Here is a 22500-nt window from a genome sequence, read left to right as displayed (position 1 = left end):
ATCTCGGCTCGTCCAATAGGAGAGAAGGTGGTGGAGGCACCGACTCTTCTCCTTGAACCGCGGTCGCACAAACACATGAATGGAGTTGTGTCGGTTGCTGTGTGGATTATATTCTAACTACAAATAAAAAAAATGAACCGCTCCAGGTCTGGAATGGAATGGAATTGGGCCGAGAACTGAACCCTAACCTCTCCTAGATCTCGGCTCGCTTGTTTCGTCCCGCGTCCGAGCGCGATTGCTGTGTTCACATAAACCAAACGATCCGATCTTTAGGGGGAAACGCTCCCTGTTCTGGAACAACTGCTCCAAACGGGACAGAGGGGGAAGCAAATTGGAATTGAATAGTTCTTTATTGGTTCTAAGTGGATTCCACTAGTTCTCACTAGTTCCCACTAGTTCTCACTAGTTCTCATTGGTTCCCTCTGGTTCCCACTAGTTCCCATTAGTTCCCACAAGAGTATTTGTTTTGCTGCAGCCAGTTCTTGCTGCCACTTGATTGGAAAACATGGGGGAGTTTGGGGAGTCTGCATCTCTGTCTCGGTCCAGTAACCATGAGTGTGTGTGTGTGTGTGTGTGTGTGTGTGTGTGTGTGTGTGTGTGTGGAGGTCACGAGTTAATTCATGCGTTCACCCCCCTCCCCCCAGGACTAATGAGTCTGAGTTGATTGTCTGTTTGAACTTGTCCTGGTTTCTCCGTTAATCACTTATTCATAGCTGCTCTTCAGTTTCAGCTCCACGATGGAAACTTCCTGCTCTGGTCCTTTAACCGGGATTATTCATGTTTCTGTTGGTCTAAAGGTGATCAGATACACCTGATGGTTCCAATCCCCCACACCAGAATCTGAGTCTTATCCCAAACGACGTTTAATCTGAAAAAGGTTTATCTCAAAACCAGAATCGCAGAAAAGTATCACTCCATTTCTATGCCAATAATGAAATGCATCGTCAAACCCAGATGGAAGAAAGAAATGGTTATTTGCTACTGGGAAGAATCTGCTTCAAATCCAAATGTCTCCTAAACTGTGGCCGTGTCTTGAGGTTTTAACTGCCGGGTTTAAAGCTCTGTATTACAGTCGGACGGTAACGATGACGAGAGTGTTGGTAGACGGTTGGATAATAATTCCTTGCTTATTCTCATAAGTGTAAATCCAATGAGTAAATGTAACTGTTAGTTCCCCAATAATACCAGAAAAACTTGGGTAGTCCTAACCCTCCAGCATCTTTAGGAACCTCCAGATATATTTTTTTCATTCTAGGATTAGAATCAACCTGATCTCACAAAAATCCGTGAAATGCCCACGACCTCTCACCACTATTTTCCGTGGTACCAACACGGAAAGTGGTATAATTCCGTGTTGGCACCACGGATATTGTACCATGCAAAGTCAATGGGATCCGTGGTCGTGATATATACACGGATTATGACATTATTATTTTTATTATTATTATTATTATTATTATTATTATTATTATTATTATTATTATTATTATTATTATTATTATTTATATATTATTCTTTGTTATAGTGGCTAAATTATTATTATCTCCAAAAGACTTGGAGAGGGTACATCACGGCTAGACTATTGCAACTCCTTGTACGTGGGCTTAGACCAGCGTTCTGTGCGACGCCTGCAGCTGGTGCAGAATGCTGCTGCACGATTGTTGACTGGAAGTAGAAAGCGTGACCACATTACCCCGGTTCTGGCCTCCCTGCACTGGCTTCCTGTTCACTACAGGATTGATTTTATGATTCTGCTGCTTTTTTTTAAATCACTGAATGGCTTGGCTCCCCAATACCTTACAGAACTTCTCCACTCTCACACACCAGCCAGAGCCCTGAGGTCGTCAAGTCAGTTGCTTTTAGACGTCCCCAAATCCAGTCTTAAAACTAGAGGTGACCGAGCTTTTGCGGTGGCCGGCCCTAAGCTGTGGAATAGTTTGCCACTAAATGTTAGATCTGCCCAGACCCTAGTGGTTTTTAAGTCTTCTTTGAAAACTTATTTATTTTCTTTGGCTTTTAGTTTGTGACAAATTAGTTCCCCACATATGTGTGAAGTGATAGTGCACTTTATGTGTCTGTTCTTTGTCGTCTATTCTCTATTATCTATTTTTTTATTACTATTTTATTGATCATTTTAGTATGTTAGTGATTTTATTGTTTCTACACTGTGTACTGTGTTTTTCTTTTGGTATTGTTTTATTTTCTTGTATGCTGTATAGCACTGTGGTCGACCTCAGTCATTTTTAAATGTGTTTTATAAAGAAAATTGACATTGACATTGACATAAATTATGCGTTTTTGTGCGGTTTTGGACGCGTCCGGAGTGAGAGTGTGTTGAAGAATAATATATAAATAATAATAATGTCATAATCCGTGTATATATCACGACCACGGATCCCATTGACTTTGCATAGTATTATATCCGTGGTGCTCCCATTAAAACCTCAATAAAACACTGCTAAAACAGCGTTAAAAACATGTCTTTACAAACTGACAGTAACAAACAGTACCTTGCGCGACAAAAACTCATAATTTAGACACTATAACAAAGAATAATATATAAATAATAATAATGTCATAATCCGTGTATATATCACGACCACGGATCCCATTGACTTTGCATGGTACAATATCCGTGGTGCTCACACGGAATTATACCACTTTGCGTGTTGATACCACGGAAAATAGTGGTGAGAGGTCGTGGGCATTTCACGGATTTTTGTGAGATCTGGTTGATTAGAATTGTTCCATATGAATGAAGAGATTAGTCTGTATAATTGTTTAAATGTTTTCAGAGATAAACATAAGGATCATCTGAAACACATAAAGAAATCTAGGGAGAACTGTCATTTTAACTATATTTATGCGATCTGCCCGTGAAACCGGTAATGTTGACCATTTCCCAAAATCCTGTTTTGTTCAGTCAAGTAATGACTTAAAGTTGTGTTTCTCCAAATTCTCCATCTTGTGGGTAACTGCAATTCCTAGATATGTGAATACGCTGCGTTCTATTTTCAACGGAAATTCAGAATAGTCTGCGCCTGAGCCGTCAATTGGAAAAAGAAGGCTGGTGTGTATATTAGTGTGTGTTAGTTTGTGTTAGTGTATATTAGTGTGTGTTAGTGTGTATATAAGTGTATATTAGTGTGTGTTAGTGTGTATATAAGTGTATATTAGTGTGTGTTAGTGTTAACTGCGTGTCTCGGTCAGTTATCGTGTCTCTTAGTTGAGGTCAACGGACTGGACCATCTGGACCGGAGCTGGAAACTCTGCTGTTGTTAGTGTGTTAGTGTGTGTACATATGTATATATGTATATGTGTGTGTGTATTAGTGTGTGTATGTGTGTATTAGTGTGTGTGTGTGTGTGTTACTGTGTGTCTCGCCACACGTCTTGAGCAGCAGGAAGACTCTTCCTATTGTAAACTCGTCATCTTAATGACATGTGAGGCTCATTAGCATGTTAGCATGTCGTAGCTCGGGGCGGCAGGTCTGTCGGGTTATTGATTGTTGGGGTGTGTGTGTGTGTGTGTGTGTGTGTGAAGCCCAGGTCAGTAGGTCAGCTCTACAAACACATTCATACACACATCTGCCACTCTTAAAAACGACTGAGGCAATTTCATTTTCTTGTGTGTGTGTGTGTTAGTGTGTATCAGTGTGTGTGTGTGTGTGTGTGTGAGTGTGTTAGAGTGTATTAGTGTGTGTATATGAGTGTGTGGGAGGGTCTTTCCGATGCCCACAGGGCGTCAAACCGTCCTCCTTCCTTCCTCTCTTCAACACGTCTCTCTTCTCTCCCAGATTCTGTTTTTTTGGTAAATCTTCTTTGACGTCCGAGTTCAGGACCGACGTCTCCAACGGTACCAACCGGTGGATCTCAACAGTACCGGTGGATCTCACCGGTATCGGTGGATCTAACCGGTACTGGTAGATCTCACCGGTACCGTTGCGTCCCAGGTTTTTTGTCCTTTAGTGCCAATCGGGCCGAGTGTTTGTAAATTTGAACGATGCCTCTACGATAAAGTTCGGCCGAGCAATAAGCGTCCGAATTTTCGCCTTTTTGTTTGCTTTTTGGCATCTAGCGTTGTCACGGTAACCCCTATTACTGAGAAAAGTAATGAACCATCGAGGCCACGATGGAGACGCATCCAACGATGTCTGACATGCATGGGTGCACGTTGCGGTTCAGGCTGCGTTAACGTGCAGAATAAGAAGAAGAAGAAGAAGAAGAAGAAGAAGAAGAAGAAGAAGAAGAAGAAGAAGAAGAAGAAGAAGAAGAAGAAGAAGAAGAAGAAGAAGAAGAAGAAGAAGAAGAAGAAGAAGAAGAAAAGGGAAATCTTTTCTGTAAACTAATATATCGCCTACATTTTTCAGGTTTTCTTGGGCGTTTTTTTAATTTTTGGGGATTCTTTTCTTCCATATCAGAGCGGGGTCGAGCTGCCACTACTGGGCATGACCAGAAATAAACTAAACCATAACCATAACTAACCATAACTAACCAGAACTAAACTAAACCATAACCATAACTAACCATAACTAAACTAAACCATAACCATAACTAACCATAACATGACCAGAACTAAACTAAACCATAACCATAACTAACCATAACATGACCAGAACTAAACTAAACCATAACCATAACTAACCATAACATGACCAGAACTAAACTAAACCATAACCATAACTAACCATAACATGACCAGAACTAAACTAAACTAAACCATAACCATAACTAACCAGAACTAACCAGAACTAAACTAAACCATAACCATAACTAACCAGAACTAAACTAAACCATAACCATAACTAACCATAACATAACCAGAACTAAACTAAACCATAACCATAACTAACCATAACATAACCAGAACTAAACTAAACCATAACCATAACTAACCAGAACTAAACTAAACCATAACCATAACTAACCTAAACCATAACCATAACTAACCATAACACGACCAGAACTAAACCATAACCATAACTAACCATAACATGACCAGAACTAAACTAAACCATAACCATAACTAACCGGAACTAACCAGAACTAAACTAAACCATAACCATAACTAACCAGAACTAAACTAAACCATAACCATAACTAACCATAACATGACCAGAACTAAACTAAACTAAACTAAACCATAACTAACCATAACATGACCAGAACTAAACTAAACCATAACCATAACTAACCATAACTAAACCATAACCATAACTAACCAGAACTAAACTCAACATAATGATGGAAATGTCTGGGTAAAGTTAACGGAGAGCAACGACTTTATACATCAGGATTCCTGTTTGATACGTATTCACATCCTAGATGTGTGTGTGTGTGTGTGTGTGTGTGTCTGTGTGTGTGTGTGTGTGTGTGTTACTGTGTGTGAAAGCGTGTGTGAGAGTTTGTGAGTGTGTGTGTGTGTGTTTAAGTGTGAATGATAGCGTGAGTGAGAGCGTGTCTAAGTGTGTGTGTGTGTGTGTGTGTGATCTTGTGTGTGTGAGAGTGTGTGTGTGTGTGTGTGTGTTTAAGTGTGAGTGATAGCGTGTGTGATCTTGTGTGTGTGTGTGTGAGAGTGTGTGTGTGTTTCTAAGCGTGTGTGAGAGAGTGTCTAAGTGTGTCTGTGTGTGATCCTGTGTATGTGAGAGTGTGTCCAAGCGTGTGTGTGAGAGTGTGTGTGTGTTTAAGTGTGAATGATAGCGTGTGTGAGAGCGTGATCTTGTGTGTGCGTCTCATGAATAATTAATGAGGTGGGCGGGGCCAGCGAGGGGGAATGAGGGGGCGGTGACAGATGGAGAATCTGAGAGAAAACAGACTCAGAAACAGATAGAGCTCGGGGAGAAAGGATGGAGAGAATCTGAGAGAGAACAGAAACAGAGAGATCTCGGGGAGAAAGGATGGAGAGAGTCTGAGAGAGAACAGAAACAGAAACGGAGAGATCTCTGGCAGAAAGGATGGAGAGAGTGAGGCAGAGCGGCTGAAGGAGGAGGATTTTACCCGAGGTTGACTGGAGCTTTTACTGGAGCTTTTACTGGAGCTTTTACTGGAGGTTTACCGAAGGTTTTCTGCTTTTACTGGAGGTTTTCTGCTTTTACTGGAGGTTTTCCTGGTTTAACTGGAGGTTTTCCTGGTTTTACTGGTTTTCCTGGTTTAACTGGAGGTTATCCTGGTGTGTTTCTGCTGGATCTGAGTGCCGGTTGTTTCTCCTGGATGATAAACCCTGATGAGGATGAAGGACGGCGTTCATGCAGGTACTGAAGCATCACAACACGAGCTGCTGTCACATTTAGCTGCTCTCACGTTTCCTCTTATTGTCTGGACAACAAGGCCTTGTTGTCCTGAAAACCGGGACATTTGACACTGAACCAGTTCCCTGATACAAGTCTCCCAGTTTGAGAGTCTTCTTTGTTGTGAGAGAGGAGGAATATCACACTTTCATTAGTCAGGAATATCACTCTTTCATTAGTCAGGAATATCACACTTTCAATAGTCAGGAATATCACTCTTTCATTAGTCAGGAACATCACTCTTTCATTAGTCAGGAATATCACACTTTTATTAGTCAGGAATATCAGGAATATCGCTCTTTCATTAGTCTTGATCCATCAGTGAGAACCAGCAGATGCTGGACAGGACTCATGGTATCTCCTGCTGGACTCATGGTGTCTTTCCATTCAGATTTTCATTCATGTGCTTTTAATCTCTGGTACATCTGTAGTAGATTTGTAATTAGACCTGTAATGACCTCGTAGATCTGAAACCAGGACTAGGAATTGAATTGAATTGAACATGTCAAATGTCTTGTTAGTGCCTCTGGCGCAGCCAGAGTCACTCTTATTATTGCTCAAGCTTATTATTTATTCTTCCGTATAAACTTCGGCGCATAACTAGTCCCGCAGCTTTGAGAAAACGCAAAAAAAAACAAAACGTAGAAACGTGCACCTTAAGCGGGAATCGTGTGCTATGACTTTTATTAGCGATTGGTGCGCACGTTTTTGCGCAATGTGCGAAAACGTGCGCTTTTTGGCCCATCCGGAACGCAGTGGGAGAACTTTGGGGCCTCACCACTCGCACACCGTTACTCGACAAATTCTGAACCGATGTAGAAAGTTGTAGGCCCTGAATTTAACTACAGTCCTGAGAATTTTCAGAGCGATCGCACAAATAGTTTTCGCACGAAGTGCAAAAACATTTCCAAATTTCCAAACTAATGGGGAGATTTTCCCATGTATGTGTGTGGCGCGGAATGTCACACTGTGGATGGGAGGAGGTAAAATAAAAAAAATCACCTTTGTTGCTGAAAAATGCAGCAGTGTACACAAATGGGCAGCAGCCCCCCCGTGGCACTCTCGAAATTTCTGCGAGGAAATTGTCTAGTTAGTGCCACAGCTGCACCAAGTGGCACGCCTCCTCCATAGCTATGCAATAGCAATGGAGGAGCAGTGCCTCTTGGCGCAGCAAGAGGCACTATTGTTATTCTGTGTATTTATTCATCATCATCATCTGCTTATTCATTTTCTGGACAAATTTCTTTTCGCTACTCCTCCTACAGATTTCAGACGACCGAGGCGCATCATATATCAAAACGTGCGGCTCGATCGGGAATGGTGTGCTGACTTTTGGTGTTGAAATTCCCATTTTCCCCAAAGTTATTCCCAAGAAAACGGCCAAAAAAAACCCATTCAAAGCGGATGGGAAAACGTCAAAAAAAAAAATCACCTTTTTTCTGAGTCATCTAACTTTCGCATACCTGCACGTACAAATGTCATTCAAACTTCAAAACGGAGCAAAACTTCTCTTCTCTCCAAAACACCAAACAGTTTTTTCCCAAGATGTAAACTTTTCAAGATATGAGCACTCAAGCGAGGACTGGAAATCACTTTTTCGTCAAATCTAGAGTGCAGGTGTCGGTTGGTAGAGTGGGAGAAGCAGTAAAAAATAACCCAAATCTTTATTTGTAACTCGAGCTCACGGCCAAACCGTAAAAAGGAGACAAATAATTTTTGGTCAGAATGTAGACATAGGTTGGGATTCATAAAATGTGACTTTGACAGGCGGGGTATGCACAAAATTTAAACGGGTGGGGGGGGGGGGGGGGGGGGGTAGAGCGGCGCCAATACCTGTCTCAGTCTCCATTCACTATAATGTAATCAAAAGTTTTCTTCAAAAGAATCTCACTCTGTCTTCGTACTGAGCTTACTCACTCATTTTACGGAATATCTGAATAAAATTAAGATTGTCAGAATCTTCTGGCTTCCGTGTCTCTCACGATGTTTTCGTTTTTCTGCTACGAGCTACAGTTTTCTCACAAATCTGAGTCATTTGAGACCTTGTCAGAAGCCAAAATCTGGGTTTTTCTCACAGCCAAACCGGAAGGTTCTGAAGAGAGGTTCTTGTTGCCGGGGCAACCAGCAGTCAGCTGCTGACTCATTTAGCCAGTTCTGGCTAAATGAGTCAGCAGCTTCACATGAATCTGACCCTTTTGACCTTAGCCGATCCCGGTTCATGGTGTATATATATATATATATATATATATATATATATATATATATATATATATATATATATATATATATATATACATATATATATATATATATATATATATATATATATATATATATATATATATATATATACATACACATATATATATATATATATATATATATATATATATATATATATATATATATATATATATATATATGTGATTGGAGACCTTGTCAGAAGCCAAAATCAGGGTTAACCGGAAGGTTCTGTGTGCTGAGTCATCACCCCCCCCCCCCCCCCCCCCCCACACACACACACACACCTGGGTGGTATCAGGTGGTGTCGGACTCAGTATTGAGTCCTTGACCTTCATTGGTGCAAATTAGCACCGCCCCTTCTTCTGATTGGTCGATATGTGATAGTTCCTATTTTCTGCAATAACTTTTGAATGGTTTGTTATAGGAAATGTCATCGCAATCATCCGGCAGTAGTCCCGTGGCACTTTGTGTGTTTGTGTATATATATTATATACACACTGCTGTGTTTCCATTTGGTGGAAACATGTTTTTACTTCCCTTCTTTGTGAGAATTAGCTTAATTTGAAATACTCCATAAGTGGATAGATGCCATCTTGACACAAGGAACAGAATCTAGATTTGATGTGTTTCAGCATCATTATCTCCTTCTATCTCCATCTTTAAAGTTTCCATTCTCATTCATGTATTTTTAATCTTTAGTACATCTGTAGTAGATTTGTACACAGTTAAACTCCCAAAACCTCGTCAACAACATTAGAGCTCAGAGAGGAACGTGGAACTAGAAATAACTGCTGTTTGTCCAAACTGTCCAAACTTAGCTGCTCTTAACTCTTCTTTACCGGATCTCCAACCTACAACCAATCACTCTGTCAGTAACGCTGACGACAACTAAACTAAACTAAACTACACTCGTCTTCATTAACAACTCAGATCCGTTCCAGGTCGATACGGAGCTGAGTAGCTAAAGTGATGACAGATAACCGTTTCCTGCGTTAGTCACCAATCAAAATATACAGACGTTTGTGGTTTTATGTCATTTTATCTGACGTGGTTTATAAAAATCCCTGTTCGTTCGGGGGCGGGAGGTTCATGTTTGGTCGTGCCCTGGTTTGGTTTCGGTTGTGGACTCTAGGACTCTAGGACTCTGGTCCTGGTCTGGACTCTAGGACCGGTCTGGTCCTGCCACCCCCCCGGTCCCCGGTCCCTCGGTATCTCAGATCCAGTTCTTCCCCAGATCCAGTTCTTTGTTCGTCTCTCTGGAGGTTACAGCTCCAGAAACTAATGGACAGTGACGGCTTTCACCACAAATATGTGTTGAAGAGGTCAGCGAGGCTCCGCCCCCTTCAGCCAGTAGGCCCCGCCCCCTCAAAGAGGCCCCGCCCCTCCCCGTAGGCCCCGCCCCCTCCCGCCCCCCCGGTCACACAGGCCCGGCCCCCTCCCGTCCCCCCGGTCACAGACATCAGGAACAATAATCGCTGTGTCATCGTCCACGGAGCAGCTGAATCGGCCGTCTGTTCTGATCCGTCTGTTCTGATCCGGAGAGTCTGATTCTGTCACAGTTGGTTTGGATCAGAGAGAAAAGAGAGAAAAGGCCAAGAGAAAGTAGAAAGTGGAAAGTAGAAAGTAGAAAGTAGAGCAGAAACAGAAGCAGAAGCAGAAACAGAAAGGTCAGGTCTAGTTCTGCAGAACCGTGTTCAGCTGCTGATGTTCCTCATCTGTGTTTTCATGGTTTATAATTACGTAACTGAGATTTATCTCTGCAGTCGTTAATCTGGTGGTTCCCTGTGTGTGTACATGTACGTGTGTGTGTGTGTGTGTGTGTGTGTGTGTGTGTGTGTGTGTGTGTGTGTGTGTGTGTGTGTGTGTGTGTGTGTGTGTGTTTGTGTGTGTACATGTACATGTGTGTGTGTGTGTGTGTGTGTGTGTGTGTGTGTGTGTGTGTGTGTGTGTGTGTGTGTGTGTGTGAGATAATCTCCATCATCAGCAGCTGAGGCTAAAAGGCACGCGGGCAGAACTTCCTGTCCTGGAGAATCAGGTTTCTGACTCCGGCTGCTGCTTTAATGGAAACATATTATTCTCTTTATCTTTTACCCACAGGAAACAATAAATAATATGTTCTTTAAAGCAGCTGGACGGTTATTCCCTGGCGGTAACGCCGGTCACCTCCCACTGTTCCGCTCTCTGATTGGCCGAACAGTCTCCCCGCTTCTCCACTTCCTGTGTGTCAATAACGTTACGGTTTAACATGTTTAATATGTTTAATATGTTTAATATGTTTAATATGTTTAATATGTTTATGTTTAATATACTGGACCAGTGTTGGGCACTTTCCTCCTTCTCAGGAACTAGTTCAAAGTTCAGTTCACATCGTTTAAAAACAGTTCACGTTCATAGTTCACCATTTTCACCTTGAACCGGTTCAAATTCAGTTCATTTCAATGTTTTTAGGTGAGAAGTAGGAATGAAACTCCGCCCTATGGTCATGTAAAGATGCACCTGGCTCGGGTCGCCGTTGCCATGGAGACGGTGCCCCGCGGTAGGAGAGTGTGCACTGCATTGTGTGTAATGTAGTGTGAAGTCGTCATCTCGTCCAGCATTTTAAATGTGTGCGCCGCCCGGTGGTGAAATGTACAGGGCTTGGTCGTCTTGACGACATCATCTGGTGGAGCCGCCATGTTGGAAGCTACTTTAGCTGCTACTTTAGCTGCTACTTTAGCTGCTCTTTGGTACAGACGAGCTCCCTCTTTGTCGTTCTTCGCTCTCTCTTCGTTCGAGCTCATTGGCAAGATTGATAACACCTTGGAGAAGTTGGAAGCTCGGCTTGGCGGGAAGTGATCACAAGTTCGTCTGATTGGAGTCGCCATTGATGAACCAGAGACTGAAAGGCAGACAGAAAATTACTGGGCGGCCTGTTTTTCAATATAATTGTTGATTCTATAATCTGGCCTTGACAGAGCAGCTTGGCCGATCGCTCTGGTCACAATCTCCCTGGTGGAATGTAAAAAGGTGACTCTGCCCCCACTAACCCTCCCCTCTCAGGAACATCTGCGGACCTGTTTCAGAACTGACCGAGCCGTCTGATAACATCAAGGACATTTGGCTGAGAGCAGCTCTGGGCGAAGTTCACGGACCTATCGCGTCACAGACACTTACTGAAAAACACACACACTTCCTTCAACTTCAACGCCTTCCTTGGCTCCTCCCTCTTACCTAACCCTAACCCTACCTAACCCTAACCCTCTTCGTCGTTCTTCGCTCTCTCTTCGTCGTTCTTCACTCTCTCTTCGTCGTTCTTCGCTCTCTCTTCATCGTTCTTCGCTCTCTCTTTATTTGGAAATATATTGCATTCAATTCAATGTTGTCACATTTGAACCGGTTCATGCTCAACGCTGAACTGTACATATACGTAACGTCCACCGCTACGTGGATATGAGATGATCCTGGTGGACATGTGACTGTGAAGGAGCAGCTCTGCTCCCCAGACGTCTAAAACCAAGACCCGGTGTGCCGAAACCTGTATCGTTACTAGACGGCAGAATCGGTGTCACATTGTTCTCATAACGTGCAACAAGCAGAAGCCGTGCTCTTCCCACAGTCTGTCCTTTTTCAGACTCTGGGTTTGAGTTCTGCCCCCAAGTGGAGACCTACGGTATCACACCCTTAAAATAAAACAACCAAAAACATCTGCTATTTACAAACTGCTGCTCTTTTTTTATTGTCTCCAATCAGACTGCACATATTCTTTATACTGTATATTCTCATGTTTACCGTCTCAGCATAATTTACTACTTTACTATATTGTACATATCTACAATACTGTATATATCCTTTAATAGTTTGTCACGGTTACAAAACTGCTGCTCACTTTGGGGGGGTCACCTGGGGGTCACCTGGTTCTGAAACTAAGAGGACACCTGGGTGTACAAATCCAGATTCTTTGAACGTCTCTCTGTCTCTCTGGACATTATTATCATCATCAGGTTCCTAATGTGATTTCAAGGCTGTTCTGGCAAAACAGACGGTAGGGGGGGAAATGAAATTTGGTGTAATGGGTTATTATGTCAGAGGAACGACAGCTGTGTGTGTGTGTGTGTGTGTGTGTGTGCGTGCGTGCGTGTGTGTGTGTGTGTGTGTGTGTGTGTGTGTGTCCTAAGGCACTGATGAGCAGCTGTGGTGAGTTCCCGTTACCACGGAGACGGCTGGTTCCATCAGCAGGAACCAACAGAGCTGTAAAGGTCTGAGTAGCGAGGTTAGCGGTTGTAGCGAGGTTAGCGGTTGTAGCGAGGTTAGCGGTTGTAGCGAGGTTAGCGGTTGTAGCTCGCGGCTACGTCCTGGTTTATGTCCGTCGTTCTGGCCGGAGCTTTTAGAGGTTTAGAAAGGTTTTAACCACCTGGAACCTGAATCTGGTCCTGAAGGTCCAGAGTCTCTAGTCTGAACCGGCTTTACGGTTCATCTTCAGATTAAAAACACGTCACTTATCCCCCGTTCTTTAACTTTTATTCTTGTTTTTGGTGTAAAAAACATCTTGACTGGTTGTAGTTGGTCTTAGAGCGATCTGAGGCTGCATTTACCCAACACTAATGTTATAAAAATGAAGACCAATCTCAACCAGGTCCAGGTTCTGGACTTGGACCGGGTCCAGGTTCAGGTCTGGACAAGGTCCAGGTTCTGGACCAGGTCCAGGTCGTTTCAGAACCTGGATTCTTTAATTCTTCATCATTCTAATATGGACCTGCTGCTGTGTTTGGGACCACTTCCTGTCACATGACCCAGTTTCAGACTGATGACATCACATTTGGGACCAGACTGACCGACGTCAGGGGGCTCCATGTTCTGGTTCTGGTACAGTCCGGGTTGTGGGGTTCTGGACCCTTGAGAGGGTCTGCTGGTGGACCGGTCTAGTCCGTCTCCTGAACCTGGTCCTGGACCTGTGACCCTTGTACGGTCGACTCATGAGACTCATGAGACTCGTGAGAAATGCCAAATTCTCCCCCAGACGTCTTCCAAACCCTGGCCGGTTCCTCCAGGGTCTTCTTGACCTCATTGAGGATTCTGTGTCTTTGGACTCGTCTTGGCTGGACATCGTCTTCTAGGATGAGTGTCCTCTAAACCAGTGTTTCCCAACCCTGGTCCTGGTCTGAAACAGGACAGACCTGAGGACCAGGGTTGGGAAACACTAGGGGTGTGCAAACAAGGGTACAGATATGTACTTAGTGTAAACATATCTGCCATATTTAAAGTAACAATAAGAAATGTGCATTCTTGAAAATGAAATGATTCAGCAGTTAATTCAGTCTGGAATCTGGATAGGATAAAAAATAAAATAAATAAAAAAAATAAAAATAATGAATCGATTCTAAATCGTCACATGACGCATCGCGATGCATCGACACATCGATGAATTGCACCCACCTCTAGGAAACACTGGACTAAACCGTCTCCAAGTTTAGACAGTCTAACTGATGAATGTCTAGTCTCTGATGATGGTTCTGTTTCCGTTCTTCTGCTGATCATATCCATGATTGGACGTCTTCAGAGATGTCCTTCAGTGATGGATGTCTTTAGAGATGTCTTCAGTGATGGATGTCTTCAGAGATGGATGTCTTCAGTGATGGATGTCTTTAGAGATGTCTTTAGAGATGGATGGAAGCGGTTCTTTCCTCTAAACCAGCAGAGAGTTGGTGCTGCCTCGGAACCGGTTCTTCTGGATGTTCCTGAATGTTGTGATCAGATCCAACAGTTTGACGTGTGTTTCCTGTGTTTCCTGCAGCGGTGAAGCGTGAAACGACCTCTGAAACGACCTCTGAAATGACCTCTGAAATGACCTCTGGAACCGAGCCGAGCCGAGTGTGAACCGTCTCCGAGTTCCTCTTCAGCTGAGGTGAGTTCCCATTACCACGGAGACCCCGTTACCACGGAGACCGGCTGGTTCCATCAGCAGAACCAACAGAGCTGTAAAGGTACCGAGTACCGAGGTTAGCGGTTGTAGCTCGCGGCTACGTCCTGGTTTATGGGCGTAGTGACGTCACGACCTTCAGGTTTATTCATCTCTCATCTCAGGCCACGTTTCCACATAGCCGGTGTTGAAGAATAATATAAAATCCAGTTCAGAAGTCTGCTGTGGTGTAGAGAGTTTTAGTCTGTGGTGTAGAGAGTTTTAGTCTGTGGTGTAGAGAGTTTTAGTCTGTGGTGTAGAGAGTTTTAGTCTGTGGTGTAGAGAGTTTTAGTCTGTGGTGTAGAGAGTTTTAATAATAATGATAATGACTTGGATTTATATAGCGCCCTTCTAGGCACCCAGAGCTTTACAGAAATCATTATTCATTCATACACATTCTCACCAGTGGTGGTAAACTACATTTGTAGCCACAGCTGCCCTGGGGCAGACTGACAGAAGCGTGGCTGCCATATCGCGCCTAACGGCCCCTCTGACCACCACCAACATTCACACACATTCACACACATTCACACGGGGCAGGTGGGTAAGGTGTCTTGCCCAAGGACACTACGACAGCAAACTGGGACAGAGCGGGATTCGAACCGCCGACCTTCCGATCATTGGACGACCCGCTCTACCACCTGAGCTACTGCCGTTTTAGTCTGTGGTGTAGAGAGTTTTAGTCTGTGGTGTAGAGAGTTTTAGTCTGTGGTGTAGAGAGTTTTAGTCTGTGGTGTATTTAGTTTTAGTCTGTGGTGTATTTAGTTTTAGTCTGTGGTGTAGAGAGTTTTAGTCTGTGGTGTAGAGAGTTTTAGTCTGTGGTGTAGAGAGTTTTAGTCTGTGGTGTATTTAGTTTTAGTCTGTGGTGTAGAGAGTTTTAGTCTGTGGTGTAGAGAGTTTTAGTCTGTGGTGTATTTAGTTTTAGTCTGTGGTGTATTTAGTTTTAGTCTGTGGTGTAGAGAGTTTTAGTCTGTGGTGTAGAGAGTTTTAGTCCGTGGTGTAGAGAGTTTTAGTCTGTGGTGTAGAGAGTTTTATTCTGTGGTGTAGAGAGTTTTAGTCTGTGGTGTAGAGAGTTTTAGTCTGTGGTGTAGAGAGTTTTAGTCTGTGGTGTAGAGAGTTTTAGTCTGTGGTGTAGAGAGTTTTAGTCTGTGGTGTAGAGAGTTTTAGTCTGTGGTGTAGAGAGTTTTAGTCTGTGGTGTAGAGAGTTTTAGTCTGTGGTGTAGAGAGTTTTAGTCTGTGGTGTAGAGAGTTTTAGTCTGTGGTGTAGAGAGTTTTATTCAGTAGCCGGCGGTGAGCAGACCTACAGAGCGTGTCTGGGTTGGTGTGCTGACCCAGAGTGGTTGGAATCATGACTTTTATACAGTAAGTTCAAAGTACAAAAGGCAAGAATCAACAAGCCAAAGGTAAAAGACAAAAAGCAATTAAAGGGTATTTACAGTCAGATGTGATCTGTGGCCAAATGAGTTGGTATTAGCATATCAGTCAGTCAGGAACTTCATCATATGGTATTCCCGTGGTTCAAGTCTGTGTTTGAGTTCAGTTCAAAGCTTGTGAGCCCTGCAGGGGGAGTTTCACATCACAATGGTGTTGCAGTGTCTCAACAATTCACTTTTTTTTGTGTGTGTTGTTGTTGGGTGTCATTTAATTACAGTCAATCTCAATTTTGAACAGAACGTCTGAATTTTCCTCCTCCACTGATGGAACAGGTTGAGTTACAGTGGAGTACATAGACATGACATGTGATCAGAAGCCAAATAACAGTTAGGAGTCCAAACCCAAGCAAAGCAAATTCAAAAATCAAGTAACCAATGTGTCCTAACTGCTCTTTAAACCAATCAAACAAACCAGTGGTGACAGGGGTATGTAATGTTTTGCAATATCTTTCAAGTGATCCGTTATATCTTGGACCTGTGGTCAGGTATAAAGGTACAAGACTCAGTTTTAATGACAGCACAAGTTACCCCTTGAGAGGCTAATAAATAGTCCAGTGCAGCACGATTTTGTAAGGCCATCATCCTTACAGCAGTCATTCCTGATGAGAGCATAGACAGGCCTTTTGCAGTGATGTTACGTCTTCAACTGCATGGGATAAATCTCTTATCTGGTCCAAAGCTGCCATGACTCCGTAATTTGGGACAAGGGCACCAAAAAATCTTGTCCATGGCGTTTGTGTGTGTGTGTAAAATTCTCTTTTAACAATGCGAATTTTCGGTGGTACAGTAAGGATTCTCATGGCTGGTACCACATGGCCCAGACCACATACTCCAGACCAACCGTTTGGAAGGTATTCATAAGCCTTCATGCCACAAATCCAGTAAAAACCTTTTGGTAGAGGTATGGAACAGTGATTAACCATTGTAGCAAGATAGCTATAATCCTCAATACAATCGGACAGTGGATTTCGGCTTGTTTTAGGCTTAACAAGCGGTTCTTCAGAAGGAGAGTATGTGGAGTCACATTTTGATGTTCCTAGGTGAATGGTTAAGTTTATCACAGTATAATTGTCTCGTTTGTGGGGGTTTGTGACAGGTGCATTGCTCCTAAGAGGAATTGAAGTTCAAAATGTAACAGGTGTCACATGAAGTAATTGGTTTTGTTTATGGTATTTGTAAGGTTACCTGTCTTGTTCCTGTGACAGATGTGATTATCATGGCATGTACAATGCCACTGCCCCTCTGTTCCTCTGCTCCTCTGCTCCTCTGCCAATCGTGGATTTCTTGGGGTGGTGAAGTTCAGCTACTTCTGGGCTTTCCGGGCCTGCGTTGTTTCTTTCACTGTCTCCGACGGTGGTGAGGACGAAGACCCCCAGGAAGAAAAGGGAATCGGCTGGTTTCCGGTGCATGGTGGAGGAGTTGTTTTCTTGCAGTGGGATGCGTGGAACCAGGTTAGACGCCCCTCACATTTGACTCCAGTGTCGGTGGTGCAGGACGTGTTGAGCCTTGGACCAGCGAGGTTTTCTCTGACACGGACCCAGTCCCGGGTTATGGCATGGTTTGCCACTAGGAGGAGACTGGACAGCTTTTACTTTTCTGTGGATTGACTGAACGGCAGAGGTTACAACAGAACAGAATGATATCATGGATTCATCCATGGCATGGAAGTCCATCTTCTTCATATATACAGAACTGAATTGCTTGGTATAGTCATAGGTCTACCCGTAATCCTTTCATGAGGCGTGAGTTTGTGCTTCCTAATGGGTGTTGACCTCATTGACATCAGGACTAAACGCAACAACATTGTCCATTTAAGTCCAGTTTAAAAAATGATCTACACATACAAGAACATTTTCATACAAGAACATTTTCATATCCCTCACATTTTGGTATATGAATAAAGTCTATTTGTAGAGCTTCAAAAAGGTCACAGTGGGGGGAAGTGTTGATAATGTTTGTAATATTTTTTCATAGGATGCCAATCTTGGAGCTTATCAGTCTTTCAACACTATCTGACACATTCCCCCTTTGCTCACGTGTGATCAACTATGTGACATGCATGCTAGTCACGGGTACAAAGATGTGGGTGTCACAACGCGGCCGTCGTTGCTGACCCACAAATTATTTACATTTTTACAACCATGGGAAAGCTACAATATGTGTTTCTTCACCTCAGTAGTCTCTTGTAGGGGGGCTACATCATTAGGAGAAACCAGGTCGTTAGCGGGTATAGAAGGACAGAGTTTTACATGGACAGGTAAGCCAAATTTGGCAGTTTCTTTTGCTGCATGGTCAGCTGAAGCATTGCTTAGTGAAACAGGGTCCTTGGACTGGGTGTTTGGCTTCACATTTAACAAAGCAGTAGATGAAGGTAGTTGACAGGTTTGTAACAGTTCACCAATCAATTTACCATGTTTAACGGGTGTCTCCGAGGATGAGATAAATCCTCGGTTCGCCCACAATATACCAAAATCATGTACACAACCAAAAGCATATCTGGAATCTGATACGTGGAAACGGGGCCTGAGTCACCTAGGACCCCACGCCGTGACCCCGAGGCCCCGCCCACCTCAAGCCCCGCCCACCGCCGATGCCCCGCCCACCCCAAGCCCCGCCCACCCAGACTTCCCTTTGTCTGTTTTGTAATAAATTAGAATGTAAAGTAGAAACTCTGGTCTTTATTTAAAGATGAAGACGGAAACGAGGCGTTAAAATATAACTGGAGGTTTTTCTATTCTCTAGACATGTTACACGCACGCACGCACGCACGCACGCACGCACACACACACACACACACACTTATAAACACACGGACAGCACTTCTAACGGATGCCCTACAGTGTCTGGATGATGTTCAGTTCTGTCAATTCAGCTTCTTTTTCTGCTTAGACACACACACACATATAAACACACACACACACACACACACACACACACACACACACACACACACACACACACACACACACACACACACACACACACATATAAACACACACACACACACACACACACACACACACACACACACACACACACACACACACACACACACACACATATAAACACACACACACACACACACACACACACACACACACACATATAAACACACACACACACACACACACACACACACACACACACACACACACACACACACACATATAAACACACACACACACACACACACACACACACACACACACACACACACACACACACACACACACACACACAGCAGCTCCCGCTGGGCTTCACCTCCCTGTTCACCTCCTCCTCCTCCTCCTCATCATCATCTTCATCATCTTCATCCCTCCCTTCATCCTCCTTAACCCCCCCCAACCAGTGTCTCTAACTCCCCCCATGAAACCTTGGATCCATTTTTATTTCAATTCTGAACCAGGAAGTGGGAGGCGGAGGGGGGGCGGGGGCAGTAAACGGCGGGGGTGAGATAGGGCCTGGGGGGGGCAGTAAACGGCTGCCCCCCCCAGGCTATGGCTGCCCCCCCCCCACCAGGGGGCAGCCATAGCCTGGGGGGGTGAGATAAAACCTGGGGGGGCAGCCGGCACTAAACGGCCTCTTTGTCCGTCATGAATATGTGATGTAACGATGAAGGTGAGACGTCTGTTGTGAAACAAACTCGTTAGGGGGTCGTCAATATTTCAGGAGGGGGGTCTGAGGAGGAGGAGGAAGAGGGGGGTGTGAGGAAGAGGAGGAAGAGGGGGGTCTGAGGAAGAGGAGGGTCTGAGGAAGAGGGGGGTCTGAGGAAGAGGAGGGTCTGAGGAAGAGGAGGGTCTGAGGAAGAGGAGGATCTGAGGAAGAGGAGGGTGTGAGGAAGAGGAGGATCTGAGGAAGAGGAGGGTGTGAGGAAGAGGAGGGTGTGAGGAAGAAGAGGATCTGAGGAAGAGGAACATGGGGGGGACAATGGGGGGGTCTGACAGAAGACTCATGGCAAACACCTCAAACACTCAGTCAAGGTGTGAATGTTTGGAGACAAAGAGGAGGAAGTTCTTCAGACCTCTATTTCTAAAGGTGGGAGGAAACAACACAGATACTGAGACACCCCTGGGTGTCTCCCCCTAGTGGAGAGGAGGGAACATGACCTGTTTCACCTGACACTCTTTACACTTTCTTACAGTTTGATCAGGTTTGATTGGGTCAGTCCGTCGTTAACCTCTCAACTACAGGGTCATTAACGACACAGGAACACAGGAAGTGCTGCTCCTCTCTCTCCAGGAGCTGTGATTGATCTGGATCACCATGATTACCCATCAGCTACCTCTGCATCATCTCCTCCTCCTCTGTTGTTCTCTCCATCGTCTGCCCCCCCTGAACTCGTCCTCCACCTCTTCTCTTCCTCTGTTCTCTTCCTCCGTCTCCCCGTTTAACTGGGTCAGTCTGCAGCATCCAGCTGCATCCACATCCACCGTCGCCATGGCAACCACAGCCCCCCCCCCCATGCTGCCTTTAGGCCGTTGCCTAGCAACCCCCCCCCCCATGCTGCCTCTCCACTCACCTTCCCCCGGGGGGCGGGGGGTTCTTTCTTCCAGGTCAGCTGTTCTTGCCTCTCCTGTCGTGACAGGAAGTGCCGGCTCTTTCCTCCCCTGCGTTGCCGCGGTAACTAGTGGTGCGTTGCCGCGGTAACCAGTGGTGCTAGTGTCTCATCCACCGCAGGTAATATGTGTCTTTCCCTGCAGACATTTAGTCGCGTGAGGTCCACACATATTCTGGGTTGTTTATTTGGTTTGGCGACCACGACCGTTAAGTCGGCTCCTCAATCTTCCTTATAACCCGTAATGTTTCCATCCCGTCCAGCTCTTCTTTGACTTGGTCCTTCACGGGTAACGGGACCTGCGTGGAGCTCAGAGTGCATAAGGGACTGCTCCCTCTTTCACCTTAATTTTGTAGCTTCCCTGCAGCTTTCCAAGCCCTGAAAACACTTTTGGGAACATCACCTTGTACTGGTTAGGGTTAGGGTTAGGGTTAGGGTTAGAGGTTAGGGTTAGGGTTAAGGTTAGGGTTAGAGGTTAGGGTTAAGGTTAGGGTTAGGGTTAGGGTTAGGGCTAGAGGTTAGAGGTTAGGGTAGGGTTAGGGTTAGGGTTAGGGTTAGGGTTAGGGTTAGGGTTAGAGGTTAGGGTTAGGGTTAAGGTTAGGGTTAGAGGTTAGGGTTAGAGGTTAGGGTTAAGGTTAGGGTTAGTACTGATGACTGTTCTTCTGTTTCTCCGCCTGGACTGAAGCTACTTGTTGAATCAGGTCAGTGCTTTAAGTGGGAAAAAATAAGTGCCGGTACTCTCCCCCTCCATGGGACTATGTAAATTTGTATATATATACATATATAAATATATATATGTATATATATATATATATATATATATATATATATATATATATATATATATATATATATATATATACATATATAAATATATATATATATATATATATATATATATATATATATATATATATATATATATATATATATATATATATATACATATATATATATATATATATATATTAAACTCTCCCACTCTGTTAAAAACCTCCTGTGTTTACCTTCATATTTCCGTTTGGCCGTGTATTTTGTCCCTCCAAGTTATTTCCGTCACAACCACGAGCGCGCCCGTATAGCTCAACGGGATGAGCAGGCGACTTGCGTACAGCGAACGCGGGTTCGATTCCAGTCACGGCACATTTTGCACCCACGTCCTACGAGTCTGTCTTTAACTGCACCATCAAATAAAGTTGCAAGAGCCGCATGACGCCGGCCAAAGAGCCGCATGACGCCGGCCAAAGAGCCGCATGCGGCTGGCGAGCCGCGGGTCGGCCAAGCGCGCCTTTACGTCCGTACGGCTTTGAGCATCAAAACACTTTAATCAAAAAATCCAACCTGTAGACTTTGGGGAGATCGGGGGGAGTTACTGACTGATGGGGAATCTGGGAAGAACAGTACCGGTACGCGCTGCACACAGTAAATCATTTCCGATACGCTGATGGGTACAATTTAGAAGTGCCGGTACTGCGTACCGCTCCGTGCCGGCCCACTTAAAGCCCTGAATCAGGTTCAACTTTATTAAAGGAGTGACGCCCATTAGTGGCATCACAAGGTTTTCTATGACATACACATTCTCCATTGTTTCCTTTCTCTCTGTCTTGATGTGTGACCTCACCAAGACTTGTACCGGGTATTTATCTGGACCTTTAATCCTCTTGAGTGGTTTGGGATGGCTGTAACCGAAGCTCCTGAGTCCAGTTTAAAGGTGACCTATTATGGCATTTAATGTATATTTTAAACAGGCCTTGAATGTCTTAAAAACAATCTAAAGCTTGTTTTTTCTACATAAATCATAAATCCAGCCTGTGGGCCCTGTCACTAGTTTTACCGCTTCTAACCTCTTTTTCTGCGCCTCATTTTTAGGGAAGGGGGGGGTATGATAATGAGGCTCTGTGCTGATTGGCTCCCTGAATGACGTGTAGCAGGGGAGGAGAATAAACCTCGCTCCGCCAGAGCAGCCCGAGCCTGTAAATAAATAAAACACTGAATTTTCACAAATGGAAACTTTATTGTTAAAAAAATAAAATATGAGTTGTATATA

At 44.2% G+C, this 22500-nt stretch overlaps 1 long non-coding RNA gene across 1 annotated transcript in view; it reads left to right on the top strand.

Annotated features, from left to right (window-relative positions):
* Nucleotides 1–6132: 6132 nt before the first annotated feature.
* LOC133449196 (uncharacterized) overlaps nucleotides 6133–22500 on the top strand; it is a 25725-nt gene continuing 9357 nt past the window's right edge. The window contains exons 1-2 of the long non-coding RNA XR_009783009.1: nucleotides 6133–6250; nucleotides 14301–14411. This is a non-coding gene — a long non-coding RNA (uncharacterized LOC133449196). The remainder of the gene's footprint in view (nucleotides 6251–14300; nucleotides 14412–22500) is intronic.

Source organism: Cololabis saira, chromosome 8 (assembly GCF_033807715.1).
Source record: "Cololabis saira isolate AMF1-May2022 chromosome 8, fColSai1.1, whole genome shotgun sequence".
Classification (NCBI taxonomy): domain Eukaryota; kingdom Metazoa; phylum Chordata; class Actinopteri; order Beloniformes; family Belonidae; genus Cololabis; species Cololabis saira.
The sequence above is the reverse complement of the archived record's forward strand: the minus strand, read 5'-3'. Positions and strand labels throughout refer to the sequence as shown.